The sequence below is a fragment of the Calliphora vicina genome, chromosome 3, assembly GCF_958450345.1.
Source record: "Calliphora vicina chromosome 3, idCalVici1.1, whole genome shotgun sequence".
NCBI lineage: Eukaryota > Metazoa > Arthropoda > Insecta > Diptera > Calliphoridae > Calliphora > Calliphora vicina.
In genome coordinates, this window is record NC_088782.1 from 130,562,019 (window position 1) to 130,589,711 (window position 27,693).

The 27,693-nt window shown below is 30.2% G+C and overlaps 1 long non-coding RNA gene across 1 annotated transcript in view; it reads right to left on the minus strand.

Moving 5' to 3' along the window:
* The window catches only part of LOC135955005 (uncharacterized), a 279,045-nt gene that overhangs the window by 169,739 nt on the left and 81,613 nt on the right, over positions 1 to 27,693 (minus strand). The window contains exon 2 of the long non-coding RNA XR_010576276.1: positions 26,555 to 26,608. This is a non-coding gene — a long non-coding RNA (uncharacterized LOC135955005). The remainder of the gene's footprint in view (positions 1 to 26,554; positions 26,609 to 27,693) is intronic.

Here is a 27,693-nt window from a genome sequence, read left to right on the forward strand (position 1 = left end):
TTTTTGGAAGGCATTAATCTTGGCTCATTGTTGTTGATTGGTTTTCGACACCAGACTTATGTGTTCGTTGTTTTATTTATTTGTTTATTTCGATTCAACTAAGACTCCTAAAAGTTATAACTTAATTCTTTATTCGTTTCATCTCAGACACAACAAGCTTTAAATGGTAATAGTAATAATAATGCCAGGGAAAATTATTTATTGATTTATGTTTACACATTTTGTTTGCTAGAAGATACATTTACATACATCTGTACGTCTAGCTGTCTGTCCCAGCCATCCGTCCGTCTTTCTGTCTAACTAATTTTAAAAAATAGGTTTTTAAGCGGTTTATATGTTGAAGAAACAATCAGCATCTTAGTGTCTTCTACTAAGAAAGATCTTTAACCAGAAGACAATCGAAAGTTTGTAAAAAAGATATTCATACTAGAAGTTACTTGTTGCCATACACTTTACTCATATGCTTACAGACAAATATCTTCTATTTATTGGTATTAGAGAGAGTGTCATTATTTATTATTTAAAAATTCTTTGTTAAAAGTTATATTTTATATTTTGTTTCTTTTTGTTGTTGTTGTTTTAGGTACATTACTGATTTGATTTAACTAACGGTTTCTGTTTGTTTGTGGTGTTTACATGATTCGGCCATTATGGCCTCCAGCATGGTTTCTTTTTCTATTTTTTTGTTTTTAACACTAAACACCTATTTTTTTCGCTTCATCTTCTCCTTTACACCACATCTTCGATCTTCCATCAAAATGTTGTTTGTTTTAATGTAAATAAATCACCAAATAACCATTTAACTACATATTTATGAAACGAAATATATACTACAGAATCCAAGCATTTTTTTTCAAAATTAAAGACTTTTAAGCAAAATTACAATACACTCATAAAAAATTTTAGTAAATTAAAAAAATAATTAATTTTTTAATTTTTTGAGGGGAGCTGAAAATTCCTTTCACCTTTCACCCTTTTATATATATGTTCTGGATCGTTATAGATAGAGGAGGCGATATATCCATGTCTGTCTGTCTGTCTGTCTGTCTGTTGAAATAATTTACAAACATTTACCTCGATTTTTTAACTAATTTCACCCAAATTTTCTTTTCAACAAATTTCACCAATTTTTTTCACCAGAAAAGGGTTGAAGGTTATTTAAGATTCGACACAGCTGAATATTTCACGCTTACTTGTATAATATGCGTTTTTATCCGATATAAAGTGTAATATCGAGGTAGTCGTGGTTTGTTGCTTATATATCCGCCATTTATGACTAGTTTTGATAATTTTCAATACGAACATTATGATTAATAAATCTGATATATTGATACCAAATGTGTTCATATCTGGAGGCTTCGGAAAACTTATTTCAACCAACACACAGATATAGGAACACCTTTATATCGACTTCTCTAAATATGAGGATCCGGAAAAATTGCAAAATATACCCTTAATATGTTATTGAGACCAAGATTTACATTCATATGCCCTTAAAGGAAAAATATGCTTTTGTACAAAAACAGCTAAATATCCTATTTTAAAATCAATGGCTCTTTCATCAAACATTTTTTCGCCGGTGTAACTGAAATTATTTCTATTGTTCATCTAATATTTTGAATTTTCGATTTCTAAGGTCCATTTATTGCATGGATCAGTGTATGTGTGTGAGGCTATAAGTCAGCCAGTGAGTGAGTGTGTTTATTATTGTTACTTTCGTTGTTGTTTCTGTTCAAAAAATCAAAATATTCATGTTTGCGGTTGTGTTTTATTTTAATGTAATAATTAATCTTCTGTCGTTATTGTTATTTTTTATTTTGTTGCTGCTATTGTTGTTTTTGGTATCTGTGCTCGTATGTCTTTAGGCCAACTACTATCCATCTAGCTCATTATGTTATTTGCTGGTTGTTGTTGCTTTTACATTTGAATTGATTCATCTTTCTCGGAAATATTGTCATTTGGGGTTTTTTAAATAAAAGTGAGTTTTAAATTTCAACGCAACAAGTATTTTTTGGTTATTTATATTATAAAATTAAATGAATTGAGGAAAAACCATCACAGAGGCTGCTGCTGCCTTATTATTAATTGGAACATTAAAACGTAAATATTATGGTTTGGAATTTTGGTTAAGGCCCCACAATTCATTAAGATTTATTTGTATTTAAAAGAGAAATTTTGAAATGATTATTTGTGCGGCGTTTGTTAAATTGGGAAATAAATATGATGGTCAAGCAAGAAAATTCAAATTTTATAAGGCAATTAAAAATAGATTATTGGGGTGGTTACAGATACCGCGGAGTTAATATATCAGGCTGTTTTTTTTATTTAAATTATCTCGCTTTAAATTTTTATATTAACTAAAATTTATTGTATAAATAAATATTATAAGAATATTCAATAGTATAACAAATTTATTTCTCTAAAATTGTGTCAACTCGTTTTGTTTATATAAAAAACAGGGGGTTATCATTTAAAATAAACAAACACTCTGCCATTCTAATTTATTTTAAGCATATTTCACTTAAGTAATTGTTAAAACTCCCTTGAGTTAAGACACACACAAAACATAACCAAATACATATTCTGACTTAATTAAAAAATAAACAAATTTTCTAATAAAAAAATAAATTTTAAAAAACAAATGAACTTATCTGTCGTCATCATAATGAATGAATGGAAGACTGTTGGAAAGTGCCATAACTCGTCAACTTAATTGTGTACAAAAGAATCCCATACTTTTACACATTAATCGCCCTCTTTTACTCCTGTTAGATCGGTTGCCACTAAATACTTACAAATCACACTAGCAAACATACGCACACGCACGCATCCACCATACATTCTTACGTAAAATCATTTAAATAGTTGGAAACAAAAATAACTCGACAAGAAATTTATGATGGGATATACAAATTTTCAACCCCATACCAAAGCACTTAACACATTACTTACAATAAAAATTTAAAAAAAAAAATCAAAATAAAAAACTAAAATGAAGGAATGAAAAATAAGTCAGAAAAAATATTGTGTCTAAGAAAACTGCATAGAAATTTTAAAAAAATACACATTTATAGTTTGAATAGCCAAAGATGAGGCAAATACAGCAGAAGACCGATTTAGTAAGTCCGCATAGTTTTCCGGGTGTCTGTAAATTTTTCTATAAAAAAAACATTGTTGTATTTTACGCCATAATCATAAATTTGGTTTAAATATTCGAAAGTGAGGTTCACACTTGCAACAGAATATTGCTTTCAACTATTCTATATAAAAAAGCATTTATCAGCTAATTTTCAATATCAAAGTTATTTGATGTATGTATTGGTATATTTCTGTCCGTCAGATATCTGGCAACATTTTATTCTAAATAAAGTCAATTTTATCAGACAGTATTTTTGGGGGACTTAGGGTCTAGGTGAAATGATGAAACGATATTGCCTATTTTCAATACCAAATAAATATTATCAACAGAGAGTATGTGTGGAAAATTTCAGCCAGCTAGCTACTTTAGTTTGTGTCAGACAGAGGGTAGAACATAGCTAAATCGTTTTAGAATCTTATGACAATCATTCCGTTTGTAACATATCGAAATATTGGTTGTAGAACCAAAATGTAAATATACAGTATTGGCCATAACTAAAGCACCCCCTCAATGGATTTTTTCAAATCATAATTTTTTTGATAAAAACGGCTTTTTTGGGATGTATTTTGTATATATTTTATTAACTAATATTGGTAATGTTCATTTAGTAAAAGATAATTTTATTAAAAATTAATTTAAAATGATAAATCATATAAAAACTCAAAACGCAACGGACAAAACAAAAGCACCCTCTTATAAGATGTTTAAAAATTTGACTCGGTACTGCATATTTGCAATGTGAGTTATCGGGAATCACAATGAATGGACTTAAAAATTCCAAAAGATAAAAATATAGGAAGACGTAGTGTGCAAAATTTAAGTTTTATACAGTTTATTGTGAAAAAAACAATGACAAGGAACAAGGAACAAGTACTCCAGTAAATTTAAAATTAAAGTTATTGAAGACTGGAAGACGGGCTTATCAATACATGAATTTTTAAAAAATTTTGAAAAAATTTTTTACAGGTCGAAAATCTCCGGTGCATTCTGGAGGTCGTTCGCGAAAAAAACACGATATTATGATTCCTTGATCAAAAGAGCAATACAAAAAGATCCTACAGCATCAGCTATTCAAGTAGGAACAAGTTTAAGATTATGCGTTAGCGAAAGAACAATCCGTAGAAGAGTAGTAGAAGCCCGATTATTCAGCTGACGACCAGCAAAAAAACATTTCTATCAGCTAAGAACAAGAAAGCTAGACTGAAATTTGCCAAAGCCCACATCGACTGGAGTGTCCAAAAATTAAAGACAGTACTGTTCCCTGCAGAATCCAAATACAACTTAATAAGTTCCGCTGGAATAAGGCGTGTACGCAGACCAAAAGGAGGAAGACTGAATCCTAAGTATTGCAAAGGAACAATTAAACATGGAGGAGGCAATGTAATGGTCTGGGGTTGCTTTTCTGGTTATGGATCGGTTGATGTACTGTGATGTATTTGAAAGCTGTAATGTTGCCTTATGCCAGTGAAGAGATGCCAACTCCCGATCTCAATTATATTGAGAACTTGTGGCACATTGTTAATATGAAAATAAATTGTTGAAATAAGGATTTGAAATTTTCACGATTTATTTCATGCCGTTAAAATAGCCTGGGAAGAAATATCTAAAAACGCCATAAAAACATATTATCTTCTATGCCAAGAGATGTTCTTGTGCCATCCAAAACAAAGGATTTGCAACAAAAAATTAACTAAAATTTTTTTTATAGTATATCCTTGAATGCGTGCTTTAGTGTTGTCCGTTTCATTTTCTACCTTAAAATATTTTTTGATTTTAAGTTACCTCTTATAGAAAGGTTAACATTGAAACTATTTGTTTATCAATACTAAACAAATTAACAAATGAAAATAATACATAATAGATATTTAAAACATTGATTTTATACAAAAAACTACCATATGAAAAAAATTCATTGAGGGGGTGCTTTAGTTATGGCCAATACTGTATATCATCATCAATCAACTTTTTTGATGGTTGATATAAAAAACATACTATTAAGTCTCGCTTGAGAATTCTCTCTAATTCAGGATAAAATGTACTAATTTCATATTAATAAAAATATATATTAAAAAGTACCATTAGCTTCTTAAAAACCCTTGAAAATCATTTGCTCAAGAAAAAATAGGTTTTAAAAAAGTACCAAAAGTATCCTGGCACAATCTACAGTTTAGCAAAATAACACCTTGTTAGTTAATTTTTGTATGACTAAAGAAACCAATGTTTAAATTGTATGTATTGGCTTAAAACTCTATTCCACTGCCAGTGTAAACAGTTTAAAACAAGGCGCTTGCATGCTTATTTGTAAAACGAACAATATAACTGAGTACTTTTAATGATTTTAACGATTGTTTTTTCTCTCCAGAACAAATGAAATCATATTCTTTTAACAAATTTCCATGACAATGTAAACAAACACCACAGTGACTGCCGGGGAACTAGTGGTCTGTCTGTGTAAATGAGTATGAAAATGTTCCACAAGTCTTTGGGTGAATTATAAATAAATATGAAAATGCTTCTTGCTATTGATGGCTGTCATAAATCGCCGTGTGTCTTAACGCCTGGTGCTGTTGAAATGTCATCGTTTCGTTTTCTCTATTTTATTTTATTTTTTATAAATTTATTTCGTTTATCTCCATTTCCATCTTGTTTGTTTGTAGTCTGTATGTAGTATTCTTGGTGGAGCTTTTTTTTGTTGTTGCCTTTTCTGGGGATCCAAATAAATGACACATTGAAGGGTTATGAATTGCATGGGTTAAAAATACATTTTTTTTTCGAATGTGTAAATGAATGGAGTGCACAGAGTGTAAACGAGTGTTTGGGTGTCTGTGTTAAGTATTTGTTTATTTATTGAAGACATTGTGGTGAAATGACTCAGTGACTGACAGACTATTCCAGTTAATAGTGATGACAATAATCACCCAACAATGTGCGTCTTCGATTTCAGTTCAGTTCAATTCGTTTTATTTTATTTCGTTTCAGTGAAAGTATAAGTGTTGATGTTGTTGACACATCATTGACAACTGCACATAATGTGATATGGAAAATCAAACAACAATAACAACATTAACCATTTCTAAACATTTCGAATTGTCATCGTTAAAGATTTATAACAAAATCAATACAAACTTAAAAGGATTTTAATTAAGTTCTAAAAAAGATTTTATAGATTTTCAAGAAGAATTCTATCATTTAAACAGATTTGTTTGTTTGAAAATCTTTTGAAGGTACTGACTGACTCCATACTAAAATGTTTTAAGACTACAATGTTTTAAAAACACAGATATTTTTCTATCTTGAAAATGAGATAAAGAGATAAAAACTATTTTGGCGGCTTGTTTTCTTTATATGTAAAGTTCTGCTTGTTCTAGGTTTCTATTCAATGCAGACAAGATGTTTTTTACTTTTCGTTTTTTTTGTTTGTTTGTAGTCATGTTAAAATTTAAGATTATCAAAGATTTCGAGGAGAAAAACAAGAAGAAATTCCTAACAGAGCAACAAGTTTCATTAATTAAAATATTGTTTTGAAAAAGTGTAAGTGAATGAACTTGGCTGAATACAAAATTAGTATGAAAAATTTTCAATTTTGAGTATTTAAAAGATCGAATGAAATGATCCAAAATCCTTTACAAAATAGAAAAATTTGTTGAACTTTTTAAACAGGAATGCCAATTCAATTTAAATGATTTTCAGAAAATAGATCATATCAATAACCAACCTAACAAAGGTGACTAAAATATTTATGAAGAAGCCCACAAAGAATCACACAATCTTATAAATAAATCTTAGGCGTTTGTTATAGCTATCATTGGCTTTTATAGTCTATAAATTTTAATATTCATTAAACTATAAAAGTTTCATTACATTTCCTTAATTCTCATATCCATATAGGCATTTCCATGGTCATGAACGCGACATTCAAATGAATTTGTTTAATGAAATCTGCACATTTTTTTCTTATATACATTTTTGGTAGGTAGTTGTTTTGTTAAAATGTTTGCATTGTTTAATGTTTTACAAATATTAGTATGATTTAATAAGCGACATTCTTAATGATTTTGCATTCTGTTGATGTCCTTTAAAAAGTAGAAAATATCAGAAAATTAAAAACTGAGAATGCAGTTTCACTATACATACTATTTTATGCATCTCGTTCAGTTCAGTGGAATTAAAAAAAATGTTAAATGTTTTTTGGTTAAAGCCACTAAATTTTGATTTGATTTAAAATGTACCGGAACGCGACATTGGAACATTGGACCAAATGAACAATGTACTATTAATTGAGATTTGCTTGGCTTTTTTTCTGGTGGTCATTTCTGTGAAAAATTCCCATATGTAAAATGCCAAGAAATTAGGAAGATTTTTTGTAGAGTATAATGTCATTAGAATGTAACATTTCTTACAGGAGTTGAAGTACATTTTGTGTTATACAAACTAAAGACTTACTGAGAAAACATAAAAATTTGTGAAAAGTTCATCAGTTTTTCTTGTTTGTTTTTTTTAGTCGTAAAAATGTATTTGAAGAAGATATACATGTGTTTCCTTAATTACAACTAAAATGTTTTTATGGTCGCCATACAACTCTCACATACTCCAGTCAACCAGGCATACAGACGTATGTGACAGTTTTATTGTCATCTTTATCAAGGTGTAAAATCATGGATTTGCTAACGACTTTAACAAAAAAAATATTGTAAGAAAAGCTGATTCAAAAATTTTCTCACACGCCCAGGATCTGGGAGTTTAAAATATAAATATGCAGATGAATCTAGTTAAACTGGGATTTAAAGTTGTTGATTAAGTGTTTATACAATAATACAATACTCGTACCACCAACAGCAATAACAATAGGAGCAGCAACAGTAATAGCAACAGCATTAACAACCAGCAGCACTTAACATAGAAAAACAATAACTCTTTTAACAATTGCCACTACTTAAGGTGGAAGTTTAAGTAAAGTTATTTTTTGTTTTGTGTTTTTTTATTACAAGTATTTTTTTGGTTCTTTTAGTATTTTTGTAAATGTCTGAATGTTATTTTAAAGTACGGATTTGCTTGAGTGGTTTTAAGTGCTGACACACCAGAGTATAGTAAATACATATGTGTGTATCTATCTGCATGTGTTGTCTGTCTATGCAACATGTGTTTTTACATTGTTATAACAACAGATTTTCTGTTGTTGTTTTTTAAAGTTGTCTTTGTATCCTCTACATAAGCTTTTTGTTGCCACAAATCTCAGTAATAAGTAACAGTCATTGAAAAAATACAACATTTTTATTTCTTCAAATGTCTACATTTATGCGAATAGATTAAGATTTGATAACCATGTAGGCGTTTACACTGGCCACAAAATTTTTCTAAATTAAATCACAGATAATCTTTCTGCTGAGCCAAATGTACAATATCAAAGCAAATATTAATAAATATGTCAACGATTCGTTATCAAATGTCGAAACCAGTGTAAATAAGCCGTCTACTAACACTGACCGTGTTCTACAGATTCGAATACAAATTTAAAACCCAAACTTTCTTTAAGATACCACTATAAAATAAGCAAGGAAAACGAAAAAATATTTACAGATTATAGAGATTTTAGTCTGTTTGGTTTATGGCTTGATGGGTCATAAATACCAAAAGTAGTGAAACGGAAAAAGGTGTGTTTAAAGGGGTCTTAATAAAATCACATCAACAACAACCACAAAAAAGCCCTAAAACCTAAAGGCGTTTATTTAGCAGCAACTTAAATATTGGCTGAAATATGCAAAATAAGACGGACGGATGGAAAGAAAGACATACGGACGGACAGACAAATAAAAATAAAATGACTTTAAAATAAAATTTAATTAAATTGAAATTTTCGTTAGTGGACATTTGTTTGAAATGAAATTTATTTAATGTCTCAAAAACAAACAAACAAACAACGAAAGAAAGAAAGAACATGTACAAAGACACATACTCACACAGCCAGTCATATAATGAAATTTGACAGTATAGAGAGGTAAAGCTTTCAATATAAAACCAATAACAGCACAAACTTTATTTTTAAAACTTTTCTTGACCGTTTGTGTCCATTGAACAGGCCAAGATCAAGAGCAACAGAAAACGGCACAACTTTGTATTGTTGTTGCAGTTGTAGTTGTTGGTTGGAACTTAGCTTGTTGCTTGTAGTTATCCTAATGCAACAAATGGCTGGTGGGATTACATTTATGGCAACATTGAATATATTGCAATATACAAACTACACGTATTCAATTTACAACAAAAACAATAAAAATTGCAACAACAGCAGCAACATTTGTAAGAACAACATTGAAACAAAACAAAAAAATGAAATGAAATGAAAAAACACAACAACATGCATTTCGGAAAAGTGCTTGTTCCAAACGTCGCACAACATGTTTCGGCTTTTAGCGGTTTCTTTGACATTGTGGAACACAGAAAGAGAAGAAAAAATTATACAAACAAACAGAAGAAAAAAATAAGAAGACAACGCGCCACGTTCTTCGTTAACAGCCGAAGAACAAGCACATTGAACATTGAACATACTACGAGTATTCCACTAACAACAATACCATCAATTCCAATTCCAACAACTCCAGCAACAAACAACAGCCACCATTAACAACGAGGTGCTACAGATCTCATCATTAAATAATTGTAATTTAAAGTTAAACATTTTACCAACACTTTGTGTACGAGTATGATGATGACGACAAAAACAACGTTGACGACGACGACCACAATGATGTTGTTGGTGATGATGACAACAGCAATACCAATAACACTAACAACAGAAACGCTAATGTTGCAGCAGCAGCAGCATCAGCTCAAACTGATGCCAAGATGTATCAATATCATAAAAACTTTGTATGAAAAGTTTATCGTTTTTTTTTCCTAATAAATAGAAATTAAAACTAAAATTGTAATAAATATTTATTATTTTGCAGCAAACATTAATTGAATTTCTAGCATTCCTAGTTTTCCCTCAGAAAAAATAAATGGTTTTTTGTTGCAAGTGAAACAACATTTTGTAAATTGATCTTCTCTATAATCAAATTGATGATGCTGCTGTTACTCTGTTCGCTATAAAGTAATTTAAATTTTTTTGAAACACCTTTGGCATAAGCAAAAATTCACAATTTTTGTTAAATGCACGAATAAAATAAAACAATAAAATTGTTAATGTTTCTTTAAAAAGATACTTTTGTACTCGCATTACACAAATCAGAGAAATTCAAAGCTCTTAATTTTACACTCATACAAAAAGGATGGTAGAAATAGATCGTATAAACTCAAAAAGAAAGCATATGTACTGAAAAATTTCGCTAACGTTACCCTTACAATACCCAACCATTATCCCTACTCAACTCAACCACCTTTACCGAAATAATTGCAATTACTATTACAGAAATAATCCGCTAACATAGCGAAATAAGCCAAAATACAATTACCGCTAAATCGCCATTCATTCAATTAGCGTTACCCTTTCGAATCGGTAGCCACCAACCCTGAAAATATCTTTACTAAATTTTCTCGTTTTTCCGATTTTGATAAAAACCTTGAAACTATGAGCTATTCCAACAAGTTGGAAAATTGCTCAAATAATTATGATGCCCAACACTAGATCGTATCATCATTGATCAGTGACCAATGAAAATTAAGACTCGACTATCCTATATAAAACCAATTTTGACATATGATATGCAATTACATGCAACAATATGAAAGAAATGAACTTGAAAAATCCATTAGTAAATGGATTGCCCAAATGTGATCAATGCTTCGTAAAGCAAATCTACAAAATGAGTCCCATTTATCCATCAAGGCTCTCGTTAGCGAACAATCAGCTCTAATTTTAGTTAAAAGATTTGAAACAAGAAGAAATTTTCAAAATTTCACTCCGACAATATTTTAAGCATAATTTTTCAAGTGTATTTCATTCAAGATTACACTCAATTGAAGAAACAAAACAATAAGACGAAAACAAAAAAACAAATGCACATTTGGCTCATTTATGGCTCAACAAATCGAACTCTTCATAAAAACAGATACACTTCAAAAATAACATTCAATTTCAACAGCAGGAACTACCAACGATGACAACAAACTACTGTTTAAATGCATATTGCTACAGCAATGGTGAGTATATAATAGCAACAATAACAACTAGCAACAGACAGAACTGGCAACAGTAACGAGCAATCATGAATTTCAATCACAATAAGCGCAAAGTGCAGCCAACTTAATTGTTTTCTAATGGTAGACAATAATAGCAAAATGTCGACGCCATCAAAATACGACTACTTCACTTCATACAACTGCTTAAATGTTGCCATTAAACCCAAAGTACCACCAGAGCACTACCACTGCCACCAACTGCACTGCTCCACCACCACCATCTCCATCGTCATTATTATCATCATCATCATCATCCGAATGAACGAACGAAGCAAGTAACCACCAAGTTGGCACTCAAGTTAAGCAGACAGTAAAATGTGATGATGCACATCCCAGTGCCTGCTTGATAGCCTGCCAGTGGAAGTTACCAGCCAACTAAACAGCAACCAACAACATTCATTTATTCAATGGCACATTAACCAACTTTGGCTACTGTTTTTCTTGTTGTTTTCGGTAAATAGTTGTTGCCGCTTTTTTAATAAACCAAATGTAAGTAATGTTAAAACTATTACTTTGCTGCAACTACTACAGCCACAGCTACCACTGCTGCTGCTGGTAATGATGACTATGAAAAAGACGAAGTTGAAGATGATGATGATGAACATTTCTACAACTCGGTTTGTTTGTACTCGTAAGCATTTCTTAAGTGAATGTTAAGCTTTTGTTTTTTGAAAATATTTGAAAATATATAAGGAACTGTGAATCAGTCCCTCTGCCTATCTGTATGTTTCACTACATTCATAACAAGCCAATAAGCTGTCAATACCATAAATCGAGTTAGTCTGCCAACTATGTATATAGCCAGCTAGCCAGCTATACAGCCCGTAAGTGAGTGTATGAATGAATGAATGAATTGAACGAATGACTATACTCGTCGTATCGTATGTAGAGTTCATGTAGTATTTGTAAAAGTTTAACAATTCGACAAACAATTGTTCACTTTTAATTCATAGAGAGGAGCATGGGAAAATACTTTTTCTTTATATCAGCTCAACAACCAGCAACCAACAACAAACACTCTATAAGTATTTAAAAAGCAATAATACTGTATCTAAGTGTATATATGTTTGCATGTAGGTACGTCTATCTGTGGTTGGTTTGTCTGCTCCAGCTTCAGCTTCAGCGTTTAAAGGTAAGTAAGCATTTCTATTGTAAAGAAATTTTTGGTGTTTTGTTTTCTTAGTTTCTTAATTTCATTTATGGCAAATATTTGGAACAAGTGCACTCATGCGCTTCTTTTGAATATCTCGAACTTTTAAGACAACAATTGCATCCAGCTTTGCCAGCTTTTCCCAATTGCACCATTCAATTGAGGGCTGTCATGATGCTGCACATTGCAAACACATGCACAAACATGCAATTTCTATACACTTGGAAAATTTGGAATGAAACTTGTACCATAACGAAAAAAAAGAGTTATTTATGTTTGTTCAATACTTGCAGCAATTATGTTGAAAATTTACCTACATATTTCACAGGCTTGCTAAAATTGTACTGAAATTTTAGACTTTGTAGTGCCAATTTTACTACGTCTATGACAAAATCGAGATAACGATTCATAATTGTATATTTTATATAGGATGTGTATGAAACAATAAAAATCCCAACAGTTAAAATGCTTATATGTTGAACAAATTTTGAAAACAAAATTACTTAATGCTTTGAAAAAATTATCAGAAAAACCTGGTATTAAAATTGACTCTAATATAGATTACTAGTGATGAGTATAAAAACTAGTTACTAAGCAATAATGCGCAACAAATTGGTACGGTGCGATATATCATCTGGTGTGAATAAAGCAGATTGATACCCATATACACTCAATCCTGAGCTATTGATTTGAATACTTCATTTAACAGCATTTTGCTACAGTGTATTTAGAAGAAATATTGAGTGCATGTGTGCATTTATGTATGTGTAGTAATCATGAATTTGTTAACACACATAAAGCAAAAGCTTAGTTTACTTTCATACAAACATTACTTTCACTTGTATCGAAGAAATGTTGTTCAATGAAGCTTTGGCTGTTTTAGAAGTAAAACACACAAGACTTTCAATTGTTTTAGTTTTTTTTTTGTTTTTTTTTTTTGTTTTAACCATTTTTGTTTCTTCTAACTTTTGCATTTATGAGACGACTTCCAATACTTTACTCTAACGCTACAATGTTAAAATACCCATAACCAAAAAAACAAAAACACATTTATTTAACCAAAAAACGAAAAAAGATAAATAAATGTTTTCAATTTTAGAAAGTAACTTATTAGCTTTGATCTTACGAAAAATAAAAAAAAATGAGGAAAAAAACCACCAAAAATACCATATACACAATTTGAAAACCGACAAAATACATTAAAATACAATTAACCGGTGTTTAAGTTTTTAGAAAATCTACTCTAAATTTCCTAAGAATTACCATGTCCATGCCAAGTTATGCTAAGCTGTGTTCAGCCAAATTTGACTGGCTATAAGCTGTACTTAACTATTCGAAGCTCGCTACCTTTCTCGTCTTTTAATCTTAATTTAACATACTTAATCAATTGCTTTTCAAATTAGAATTTAATTTTTCTCTCCGTAGTCATTGTTTGGCTTTTTAATGAAGGTGTTAGAAAGTACTGGAGAAAAAGTATTGCAGCAGGCTTTAAAGCTACCAGCAACATAAAAGAAAAGAAATACAATTTCATACAATTAACTGGCTATTGCCAAAGAAAACTCCGAAAAAAGCGATTTGGTCAACAGGTGTATTTAAGTTTTATGTTATTGACTGTCTTTAGCTTCATGCTAAGTGGAGGCATGTTAAAAAGACTTATTAAAAATTATTTCTAAAAATTGTGTTGTCTTTTACTTGTTGGCTTAACAAGCATCTCCTGCAGCGAATTTAATGTTCTCATTATGACAAAAACATTTTTCTTTTGTTTTTTTTTTTTGTGAAATAAGCAAACAAAATGTGGGTCATTGAAGAAATAAGGAATCATATTTATTTATATTTAAGAATAAGGATTAAAATTGAAAGTTTTTTTGGGGAGAACAAATTTTTGTGGAAAACATATATTAAATCGGACGAGGTAACAGTTTAATTACCACGAAAACCGAAAATATGTTCTAAAAAAGAGCTTTATTATTATTGAAATCTTGCACGATTATAGAAGAGGTTTTAGATATACTTATTTGTTTCTTTAAGAACTTTCAAAATATCGGATGTACAGGAAAAAAACATTAATGTGCATGAATCATGAAAGAGCATGTTATTTATGTAATTGTTAAAGTTGTCGTACAATTTGAACTAACTTGTGGTCTGAATCGTTAAAATAAGAAGTGATTGGCCTTAAGACAGTAGTGATTCGGATTATAATAACATGATATGCTCATTCTTTCTGTGGTGTAATCTGACCTGATATTGATTGTGTTTTTGGGTTCTTTTTGTATGAACTTGACTAATCACAGTCTTAGCTTATGCTTTGCTATCTAAATGTTTCATGTTTCATAATTTTCTTTATCATTACGCCTTCTGTTCCATAAATAGGAATTGTGAGAATTTCAAAGGCATTTTAACTTCAAATATCCCTTTAAGACAAACTTCATAAAGTATTTTATTTTTTGTATGTCAAGCGATCTGCAATATTTTCAATTCCACACAATCATTCACCACTTAAATTAAGGAATAGTTTAAGTCAGTTGCGTTTTCATATTTAAAATTCTTGACTAATTGGAAAATATCCTAAACGTATGTATGGGATGCATTGTGTTAACCAACTTTCTTTTTAGCAACCAAATTTTACAGATTTTTATAAATTTAAAAGTGTTAAGCAAATATTTAGAAAAAATTCTCACACATTTTCTAACAAAGAAATAAAAAAGCAACAGAAAGACTGGAACATCTATCAAGTAGTAATACCACCAAGTACTTTTTACAGTATACATTTTTTCTATCTCACAAAATTATACACACATGCGCAGCAGTGTTCACAGTAGAGTCTTAACATAACTTATATTAAATATAAATATATGGAACACATTTTAAAAATGTTGTTAAACATTTTTAAGAAATATCTTTATATCTTAAAGCATCCATTTTAATATTAAAAAAATGTTTGAGATTTCGTCATAATTGTATTTGACTGTATCACAATTACCACAAAACAATAGAAACCACAATGCCAGAAGATGTCAATGATTTTAAAATGACTGAGAAGTTTAAATCAAATAGAGCTTTACTGCTGTTAATAGAAAATAAAACTGAAGATTGTTTATTTTCACTAAACACTTTAAGAAAATGGAAAAAAAAGTACAGCATGTGAACGACCTCAGACTTAAAGTCATAGAAATTTCAAAGCAAAAGGTAAAATAAATAAAGATTAACATACCAAGTTATATACTTTTAAACCAAGAGTACACACGCATATAATTGCAGACAACACACACGGTGTATATAAGTACCCGGCGGCACATGTATCTAGTTTCCCGTTAACGTATATGTTATCCTCTAAAAAAATCAACACTAGTTACCCACTAACCTACTTGCTAATGGATTTAGAACACACTTGTCTCTTGTTTTGACATCAATTAATCAGTCATAGTTTTGCTTAATGCAAATCTCAAACTAGCGATGTTGTTGATTTAGAAAAGTCTGAAGTTTAGAAGTAATAGCAATACAATAATACATAGAACCTGTTAAAATATCTTTATAGCTAATATAAAACATACAATTCCTACTTTCAGAACTGCAGGGTATTCATGTATGTATTAACAGGTATGTGAATATGCATGTGTTAGTGAAGATGCGTAAGTTCTTGGTTTTAAATAAATAAACTTTACTGAAGCGTTCTTTTTTATTAAAGTTAAACACTAAAAGCTTAACATACTTTGTTTCTGTTGCCTCTTCTAAAGATGCTTTTAAAATATTTTTTTTAAGGTTTTCGACAATAACAAGAATATTATTATGTAGCTGCAAAAAAGGAAATATAAAAAACTAAATTTAATAGTATTTCATGTAAAAGTGTGGGGATTTTTTTTCCATTTTATAATTGTAAGAATTCGTCACATTTTACAAACAACCCACACACACTATTAATTTAAGATCGAACATTGAATTGTTACAATATTCATGTTTCCAGGTAAATCAGCCGATAGGTAATAAATGTAACTTTAACTTTTCTCCCTCCTTCACTCACTCATTTAATGTTGCACAAAAGAAGCTAAATATTGAAACATTGCCATTGGTGGCAGCATGCAGTAAGTGGAAGTCGAATTCTGGGTTGGTTTTATACCCTACACTTCATGTCTGCTTGATAAACCTTTACATCATTAACTTAACATGTAGTTACCACTAACAATAGGTCTTAGTTTAAAAAATTCTGCATTCAAATTTTAACTCAAAATAGGATTTTAATATTATACAAAAAGCTTGTCTTCGACAAGGAATAGAATAAGTACTACTTTTCCCACCAAGACTTCAGATTTTTTATCGAAGACATTATTTTAGTATGGTGGGTTCCCATTTGGAAACCCGTTTTGCGTAAGTCTTGTTCTATTTTAATCAAAGCTTTAAATTAAACTTTCATTTAAATAAAAGTTTTACTAATATCCTAGAACCCTTTAAAAATGTTTGCGTTTGTTTAATATGAAATAGAGAAGCATTGGAACTCAAATGATCGTCAGTTGATTTTGCTGCAATTTTTATTACATGTTGGTGATCCTCTTTCTGTTTGACTGCAGTTGGTGTGAGTTTTAGCGATATCAGCTGTGTGATAGACCTCGTTATGGAGCACATAAAACGCATAAAAGTGTGGAGGCTGGACCATGGTGGCTGTGGCTATGATCATTGTAATTATGGCGGTGTTTTGGGTACAAAAAATAAATAAAAATGAATTTGCAGCTTGTAAACAGATAAGTAAATAGGGAAGGTTAACTCACAGAATAATAAATATAACTTTAAATCCATTCAGATTTTGTGTTCTTAAATAAAATAAATATTTAAAAGTAGTAAAATTATAAGCATAAATTTATTACAATTTGTAAAAGCAAACATACTCGCATTAGCCGTTGTCCTTCCCCAATTTCTGCAGAAAAATGTTTACGAGTATAAGAAAAGTACAGAAGCCTTCCGTGCTGTAATAACAGTAAGCTGGAAAGGCAAAATAACCAACAACTACAACCACATTAGCAAAAGTAGCTGGCTGCATCAATGCGAAGCATCCAGAACATCTTGGTGTGTTCATCTCTTGTGCAGTTTTCATATTTATTGTTATTATTGTAATAATTTTATTTTTTTATGGAATTTTGATTAAATCACACTGGTTAACAGCAAAGCACACAAACAGTCCAACACTACACTTAACTTTGAAACCACACAACTTTGCCAACTCTTGGCCACTGCCAAAAGTATACATAAACACACTTTTTGCAGTTACCCCTTCTCTTATTAGAAGATCATTTTGTTTATTTGCAATAAGTATCTTGGTGGCTGCCACAAGTACAAGAAAGAGTATGAAAAATTTGGTGGTACAATCATCATCAGTTAGTTGTTCGTTCGCTCGTTCGTTATGGTGGAGTTGGAGTTTGGCTGGTGTGGCATAAAGAATTCATATGATTTTTACAGTTGCCACTTAAAGTGATAATTTAGGATTTTAGTTGAAAATTAAAACGTGCTCTTGGCTCAACAATTTTCCAAATGTATGGGTTGCATCAAGCCTTCGTACTACAATACAATTGAGCCTGCGTGCAACTTTATGAAAATTCCAAGAACACCAGAATAAATACGCAACAAAGGATTGAAAAAAAGTACATCTTGACCTTCACTTTGCTAAACAATAATGAAAAAAACCCCAAACGAACTGTGAACACATTGTTTGCGAGGAGAGAAAAAAAATTAAAACGAGCCACAATTAATTTATTTTTAATAAGAAAATTATTCTTTCAAATTAAAGTATACAATTTTTATATGTATGTATTGATGTAACAATCAATGAGTCATGGTTTTTTTTTTTGTTGTTAAAATAATTTGAAAATCATGTGAATAAAATTCTAGATTGAGAAGTTTGGTATTCAATGTTGGAAATATTTGAAGATAAGAACCATTTATTGCGCGGGTTTTATTTTTAATGCTTTTAAAACAATAAAAATCAAAGTCTATCACAATTGAAGGGGTTTAAAGAAACCCGCACTCAATTTCGTTACAAAATAAGCAAAGCAGTTCAACATTGTATTCTGTTAAGTTGTAGTTCTTTTTTTTTAAAAAAAAAGTAGTAAATCAAAAACAATCATTCTTCATTTTTATGAATTTTCGTCAAAATGTAGAAGAAATATAAAAAAGAACTAAAGGGTGTTTCAATAAGGAAGTGTCGATGTTGAAATGGAATAGAACAATCAGTGTGTGAGGTATTAACGAAATTATTTTGTTGACTTTAGGGTATTGGTCGATGCGGCCAATCTTGAGTGCCAAATCGCACAATCATGGCGGGTAGTTTGCAGTCTGACTTGTAGCACTAACCATCAATTCGGTTCAAAAGAAATTGGTTATAATTCATCATTAACGGTCGCTAAAGATTTTTCCTTTTTAAAAAGTGACGGACCAATGAACAGTAGCTTTTTGTGGAAGTATTGGCAACCGGTGAACCTAGGGTAGGTTGGCGTCATCATGTGTACGGAAATGTTGCTACTTAACATATCTAATATTGATAATAAAGTTGTATCATTTGAAAGATCCGCTCAATAGTGTAACTTTCCATCTTGATTGGGCATTATTGAATAATTCACAACATGTTTGACAGACGCAAAACAACATGGCCGCCACAGATTGTCGACATCTACCCGCTCTTATTGGAAAACCCTTTATAAACAAAGAAGTGACATCTAAAGGCAACTTACAACATCCAGTAAGAAAAAAGTTGTTGATATTGATGTTCATCGTAAAGATCGTTTGATCTCTCTTGCTAACTTTTTTGTATCTCATTAAGGGTATTCAGGATTTTTGTTTAAATGCTGCCATTTAAAATATATACTACACATATGTGCCTGAATGAATACCCTAATTAATTTGAAAAGATCATACAAGTTACAGTCGGTGGTGAGAGTAAGTGATATTACTGGTGATATCGTTGTTCTGGCTGCAGTTGATGGTGGTGGTGACGCAGACGACGATGTTAAGAAAAACGAAGACGTTGGTGGAGGAAGCATGATGAAGGATGGAAAGTTGGTGGTTTCAGTGGCTAGTGATGGTATGCATTCAATCAATCAAAATAATGACAGAAAACTGACATTAAAAAAGAGACGAAATTACAACAACATCAACAATAATAACAATAAAACAGAAATAAAGCAAATAAAAAGAAGATCTATCAATTCATTTTTATTAACGTCTGCATATTGGCTTTGGGTGAGAGCGTGTGTGTTCCTGTAAGTTGGCAATATGTATGGGTGAGTAAAATTTCATATCGCTCATATCTCTGCTCGTATGCTTTAAAAAAACACTTTCCTGACTTTTTATGAATGATGGACGTTTGTTCAGACTTTAACAAGTGTTTCTTTTTGTTGTTGCTGTTGTTTTTTATTCATATTCAGCTGTTACTCCTCACTCTCCTGCAGTATCAAATTAAACAATAAGAGCAACAGCAACATTAACAAAAAGTATGATTGCATTTTATTTCGTTTGATATGTTTGAATTCATATCACAATAGCAACAACAACAAAAACGACAGCATCAATACGATGAAATAAAGAAAGAAGACCTCAATAAAAACGTAAATGTTTTTTAGCGCTTTTATGAAGAATGTTGCGCCTTCTTGTTTTTTTTTTGTTTGTAGTAATTTTATTTTTTTGATTTTTATTGAATTGATGATGGGAATTAAAAAGCAACAAAAAAAGAATTCATCATGTATTTTGTTATTGTTGCCTGTTTAAATTAGTTTTAAATTGTATAAAAATAAAAATTTATTTATGCATTTTATGAGTTTATATAATACGTATTGTAGCAAACGAACACAACAACAGACAACATCAACAGTATCCACTCACTCACTCACTTACTCGACTTGACTTGACTTGTCGTACATGATTCCCCGTTCCTAAGGGTGTCTTAAGTATCACATGATGATGCGATGTGATGTGATGCGCTGCAATGGGATGTGATTGTACTGTGCTCTCCGTTTGTTGGATTGTTTGATTATTGCTGCTTTTGATTGCTGTATGTTTTCCTTTTGTGTTTGATTCATTTTTAAGTTTTAATGTACAAAAGAGAGCGAGAGACGGACAGACAGACACAGAGCCATAAAACGTGTCTTGACGTTTATTTCTTGGTAATTGATACTTTGTTTGATGGTTTTCTTCAACTTCTTCTTGTTTTTATCCGAAAATTTTAATGTCAAGCAATTAAATTGTTGTTACTTTTTCCAATTTTTTTTCACTGTTTTTTTTTCTTTCGTATTTGTGCTGTTTTGTCTAAATTACATCAAAACATTTTTGAGAAAAAAGTAAAAAAAAAAATATAAATATATAAAGAGAAACATTGACAGTTAATGATCACTTAAATTAAAGTACAAGCAAGTATCGAGTATTGCTTTGTATGATTAACAAATGTCAATGTTTATTAAAAGGGGCCATTTGTGATTTGAAAGCAACTGAAAACTGACAGTAGATTGATTTATAACACAAATATGTTAAATTATAATTGGATTTAGAAAAGAAACCTCTTGGGAGAATTATAGAATTCACTTTATTTTTAATGTTTAATAATAAACAAAATATTAAAATAATGTCTGTGATATGAGAGATTAAAAACTACACCCAACATGGCCGGTTGAAAAAAAATAATCTCACAAAAAAATTGGAATTAACTTGTTCATATAATTAAGGGATTTTCGAAATTAAATATAATTGAATTAAAGGCCTGTTTTCAACAATAATTTATTCATAAATTTTGAAATGATTTAAAATATATTTTAAATCAGTTAAACTAGTGATTATTCGGGGTTATATATTTTAAATTTCTTAAACAATTACAATACATATTTTTATCTTGCAAATAAATATTCACAAAAATATTTAACTTTGTTTAATTGTTATTGTCGCTGCTGAGGAAGTATAAATTACGTTCCCAGCTCCAGCAGTGTGAAACAATATTGTTAAAACTTAATTGAAATGAAAACAATTTCAACCTTGAAATGTTTCTGCTGTAGCGACTCCTTAAATTTATTTGTTTAAATACTTCCAACAGTGTAAACAACATTTTGTTTTTTGCCTCCACTTTTAGTAGACGTGAGTAAATGTTTGCTTATTGTTAGTATGCGTGTGATTACATGTGTGTGAGAATTTGATTGTGTTTCCTTTAACAAAAGCTTGATGTTTTTTAGTGGGTTTTTTGTTGGTTTTTGTTGTATGAACGTAGTACAAAGTTTGTTATTATTCTGTCAACATTTCGTTAAATTAGTTTCTTGCCACCAAGCTGATCCACTAAATCAACAAACTTTATTGTTATTACTTGCACTTCATTGTGTCAAAAAATGAGTGGAACAACGTACAGACAACAATGTGGAACAGTCTCACAAACAACGAGGTAAACAAATCCAATCATATTAAAGATCGACTCGTAGCAGTAGTAAAAATTTACTTCTTTTTGTTCCTATGTAAGCATTTTTCGGTTGGCTGTTGCTCTTTTTAGTTTTATTAAAGACCTGTAAACAAATGCAACACGTATTGTATGTAGGAAAAATACAACATAGTCAAACAAACTTACATCTATACCCGGTTGAACATAATAGAAGTGAATAAATTCTTCGTATTTTACTTTTTACACACTAGTTAATACTGTATTTGTTCATGATGTGAAACATATATGGGTTTGTTATTTTAAGCCGTCTAACTTCGGGAAAAATATTGAAAATATCCAGGATGTCAAAATTTTAAGATATTTATTAAGAAAGGAGATATTTAAATTAACATTAAAATTGGAACAAAAAATCAAAAATAAACTGTGTTAATTCTGTTTTTATATTTCAATTTGTCTCCCTCACAACACTCTAGTGACATTTTAATGTAAAAAATGTTCGTGTTCATTTAATATATCCGTCAATTGGGGCTTTGGTATAGGCATTTGTTTTGATAGACCAACATTAAACAAAACTAAACACCAACAAAAACTTTTGTTTTTTAAATAAACAAGTAAAAAAAAACTGATTTTTATGTAGACAAAAAAAAAATAATCACATTTACTCGTACAATTTGAATGTACGAAGAGTGAATTTTTGTGAATAAACCTTCAGTGCATTTTGGATTAGGATGAATTTTTTGAACTGTTCACACTAGCGAGGCTTACTTATGCCGTACTTACATATATATTTAGAGATTTGTTAATAAAGTAATAATTACAATAATATTTCTAAGACTTTTCTTCCCTATGTATTAAATGATTATTGTCCTTTGACCTTGATGATTTTTTTGTTAGATTTTTTTTTTAATTTAAAATAAAACACTTAAAATGCAATTGGATGTCTGAATTTTGATTATGACCCAAAAGAACAATGTCTGACATTTACTTTTTACAGATAATTTTTTCTAGTATCTCACGAATGTCTTGAATCGTAGCTGACGTCGTATCATCAATGACTTTTGACTTCATATAACTCCAAAGAAAAAAATCCAGTGGTGTGAAATTAGCTGCGGGGCTTGGAAGGGCGTCGATGCAAATAATTTGTTGCTGGAAGTGCATGAAATAGTATGACATCAGTAACGCGAGATCTGTGAAAAAGCCTATTTATTAATGGATCACTTTTTATTTGTTCCAAACAAAAAATGTGAAATTTTGGTCTCATATGAATGATCTTAGAAAGGTATATTAGCGTCATAAAAAATTAGCTAATGAATTCAACAAAACCCGATTTTTTTTATATAAATTCAATTTCGGAAATTTGTGTACGAATTTATTTGGAATGATTTGTGTCAAATATTATAAAGTTTAAACACATTAGTCCCGTGACTTGCAAATATGTATGTGAAAAAGCTAACAATTTTTCTATATAGATCTGGGTTTCGACTGAAACTTTTAGAAAAAAATAGATAATAGAATTTTGATAAAAAAAAACAAACTCAGAATATTCTAAATCAAACCGTAGGAATGCATGTTATTTCAAAATGGCTAAGAAAATCAATAGATTTTTAAATGTACTGTAACGGGTTCATCAAAACCTATATATAACCCCGAATAATCACTAGCATGTCTAGTACTGTATCAGTTCCCTTCCCTATAGTGCATTGGTTGACATAAAGAGAACATGGAACATGAATTATAATAACATGGTATACATTTCATTCTCGGACTATGATTTTTGTTTCTTATTCGAAAATTGATATGAACATCGTGATCATTCGTGATATTAACAGGCTTATCCCCTGGAGGCTATTAGGGCAGATCACTGCTCTAGTAGGTTTCTTTTTGATGAATACTTATTGACTTAAAATCGATTTAAAAATCCCATTAATTCATAGTCAAATACTAGAAGCTGTGTTCCCAGTGTAAACGTCTCAACAAGGGTGTTTTCTTTGCAAAGCAATGGCTAGTAAATTATTACTCGTACATGATGTTTTGTTCGGATTTTGATCTGTATTTGAATTACTGTACTTGGCAATGATTGTGGCGGTATAAATTAACCCAAAGTTTGGTTTTTTTTTCTCCTCTGTTTTATTTCCATCGTATGTTGCTGATGATGGTCGTTAATTTGTTTTCTTATGAGGTACTTTATTATAAAAAGCTTTAAAAAGCAAATAATAATAAGACGTCGACGACCAAAGTCAGTTTTAAGAATGAAAAGAAGCCCAAATTCAACATTGTTGTACGTGCGAGTAGTGTTTGTTTGTATGGATTTTTAAGTTTTTTGTGTTGTTGTACACTATATTTATTTAGTATAATTTGTTTATTTTTTTATTGTTTGTTTAGCATTTTTTGTGAGTTTGTTTTACTTTGTTTTGTTATAATGATTTAATATTCAATTTATTCTTCGTTAAATAACATTTATTTATTTGTTTGGTTTACATTTTATTTTCAATATTTTTTGGGGTTTTGGTAGGTGTTTACGGCTTGTGAAGGAATGAAATATAAAGAAAACTTGCCAAAGCCTATACAAAAATGAGTAATACAAATAAAGGAAAATAGATGAAATAATACAATCCTTGTTTTGTATTATAACAAGGAACACGGGTAAATAAACGATCAAGTACTGCCGCTGAGTGCCTACCACTGCTCTCTTAGATATTCAAAAGCTAGAATTGAACTAATGCTTATATAAAGTTAATTTTTCCTTTACATAACTACATGACTCTCCCCAAGCAGAATCTAACTAACAAACTAATCACAATATTATTTTCACTAATTATTTACACATGTTGGAATATTTTTGATTTTAGGGTATTTTTCAATTCGACCTTTGCTGTTTAAAACACATATCTAGCTCATTACATTTGGGGTAAATTTATTTTAGATTTTGAGGCATTCGTTTGTATGTAAATTAGTATGAAATAATGAATTATTTTACAATTTCTCACCTTAATGGTTTGTTAAACTCAAATCATCTTAAAAGTCAGTAAAATCTTAGAACAGACAGCAAACATTGTATGTTGCTGTTAATGTTGTTGTAGTGACCATTTATCTATCATTATTTTCAAGTTTTTCTCTATTTCGAATGTAAGAGGCGTAAAGCTTTTATATTACATATGATCAGTCATTTCTGTTTTTGTTGTTGCTGGATCAGCTGCCGATAAATGGCTAAGGCGTGTATTAAAGTTAAACATTGATGGCTTTTACTAGGCTGTTGCTGCTGCTGCCGTTATTGTTGTTTTTTTTCTTTGGATTGTCTTGCATTGTAGTTAGAAATGAAAAGCTTTCTAAAATGTTCTAAAGATATAAATTTTTGTTGTAAGTTGTTAAGTTTTTTGTTCCTGTTGCTGTTGTTTTTGCAGCTTTTTGAAGTATCGTGTCAGTTTTAAATCATTGCAAATGCTGGCCGTTGTTGTTGCAGTCTTCATAACACGTTAAACATTGGAAACATTTTAAACGTGATCCTAAAAATGATTTTTTACCATTTTTCATGTTTGAATTTTGTGGGTTTTTCTTTTTAAAGATTTCTGCTGTTGTTTGTTGGTCTTTCGTTTTGGGCTCGCTCCCTTTATCCTCCCAAAAGCCATAAGTAGTTAGTTGTTGGGTCTTGTTGGTCTGTTTAAATTTTTCCTTTTGAGTTAAGTTCGATACGACTCTTAACAAGACGTGTAGGGGGAAAATAAGGTCACGTAAAGTAATATTATGGTGGTGTCTTGGAACATAAGCAACCAAATGTAAAAAAAAAACAAAACAAACTAAATAAGAAAAACATTCATAACATTCACATCATCATCGTCATCATCAATACCCAAAACAATTGGTTGGCCATAAACCATTCCATCCCATCATAGCCATCACAACCACCATGGCTATTCATCCATCCATCCATCCATCGGTTGGTATTGGTAACTAGCATAACAAATTTACAAGAAAAATGCCAGAACAAAAAAATAAATAAAACAACCAGCAAGTAAGAGTGTTATAATCGGCTGACAAGAATACTTATTTACCCTGCATCATGTTTTGTTTGCTGGAGCCCCACCAAAAGACATAAAATTAGGACAAAAATAACAAGGCATGGAAGTATCAACAGATGTATGTACGTACATATACTTTTAAGTCTCTTATTTTAAGTAACAGTTAAACCTTAAGACATTTCCCAGGTTTTCCTTGGTTACTAATGATTTAATGAACTAAATATACTTTGTAAATTTTCATGGAAAAAAATCATTTAAAGAGGCAACAGAAAACGTCCTAAACTGTTAAAGAACTAACCGTAACTGAAGTGATGTTAATGATTTTGCATTTATGGCAGTTACTTTATTTTTACATTTTCGTTTAAAGATTTTTCCTTAGAGTGTTTATAATTTTGTCGAATTTTTTTTTCTTTCTTTCTTTCTTTCCTTCATTTTTTGCATATTTCAACGCGCCTTCTTAAGCATGACAGTCGTGCTTTTTACAAATCTTTAATCTAGGTTGATTTTTCGCTCTACACTCTCTTATAGACATAACTTTGAATATTGGTTTGTTTAATATTCTTGATTTTTTTCCTGGTTGTTATTATTTCTAAACCCGGAAGTGTTTTAAAATAGTTTTTTACTACAAATAAATATTTCCAAAATTTTGTCTTTCAAATAAAGAAGAAAAAAGCATAACTTACCTTAATCACATCAGAAGAAATATTTGCCAGAAAACACTCACAAAAACGTTGTAACTGAAATTAAGATAAAAAATAATGATGTTAAACAAGTAAGTTAATATTTGTATTATTTTTTTGCAAAAAATTAGCATTGAGTGTAAATTTAGCAAGACAACATTGTATAAAGTTTATTAAGTTGCTGAGATTTTGATTGTTTATATCACTACACTACATGAGTTTACTCTCGCAGTATAAAGTTATTCGTTTTTCTAGTTTATAACCGTTTTAACAATTAGTAGTTCTTAAATTCTTAATGTTGTAGCAACATGCAATACACCACTAATATAAATGGCCTACAATAAGCAAAACACATGTGAATTTACTGACTATCAGCTCCCTGTGTTGGCCTAATTGTAACAGTAGGCCCTTAGATCTAATTAAAAGAAAATCTTTAAGAAAAAATATTGTTTAAATAGCTGTTATAAAACTTGTTCAAAAGCAACATTTTTAAATATGAAATTATTATTTTTTTGCCTTAGATATAACTTGTATCTTCTTTTTTCTAAATAGTAAATTGGTGGTAATTAAATATTTAGTTCTGCTGCTTTCTTACAAACTTTTTTATTAGGTCTGTTCAATATGAAAGAAGTAAACCATTAGCAAACGTGCCAAGTTTTTTCACAAACTGTCATATGTGTCGAAAACAACACACAAGTGTAAATTGTCGCTAAAGTTGCTCTCAAATATAAAATGAACAACTTTTTTGATATCAGTAGTTGAGCTGATTGTAAATTTGAAAATGATTTATGTAAAATGAAATTATAAAATTAATAGTTATTACAACTTGGACGCTTTCAAATATTTAATAATGTAGTCATATATAACTCATAATTTGACTGACATTATAAATTTGTAACTAAAATCAGTATAACAATAAGAAATAAGGAAATAATTTTAAACGATTTTTAAAACAGTGTATTTTTCAGAATTCTAATTTTCCAAAAACGTGGTCTTGGCTTGTTTGCTACCTAAGCTAACTACATATTACAAACTCAGATATGTATGTATGTCTTTAATTATTAGAATTTCTATTGCCTTTTATTCCCACTTAATATCTTTAAATATTCCCTTCATTTTACAGCTAATTTCAATAATGTTTT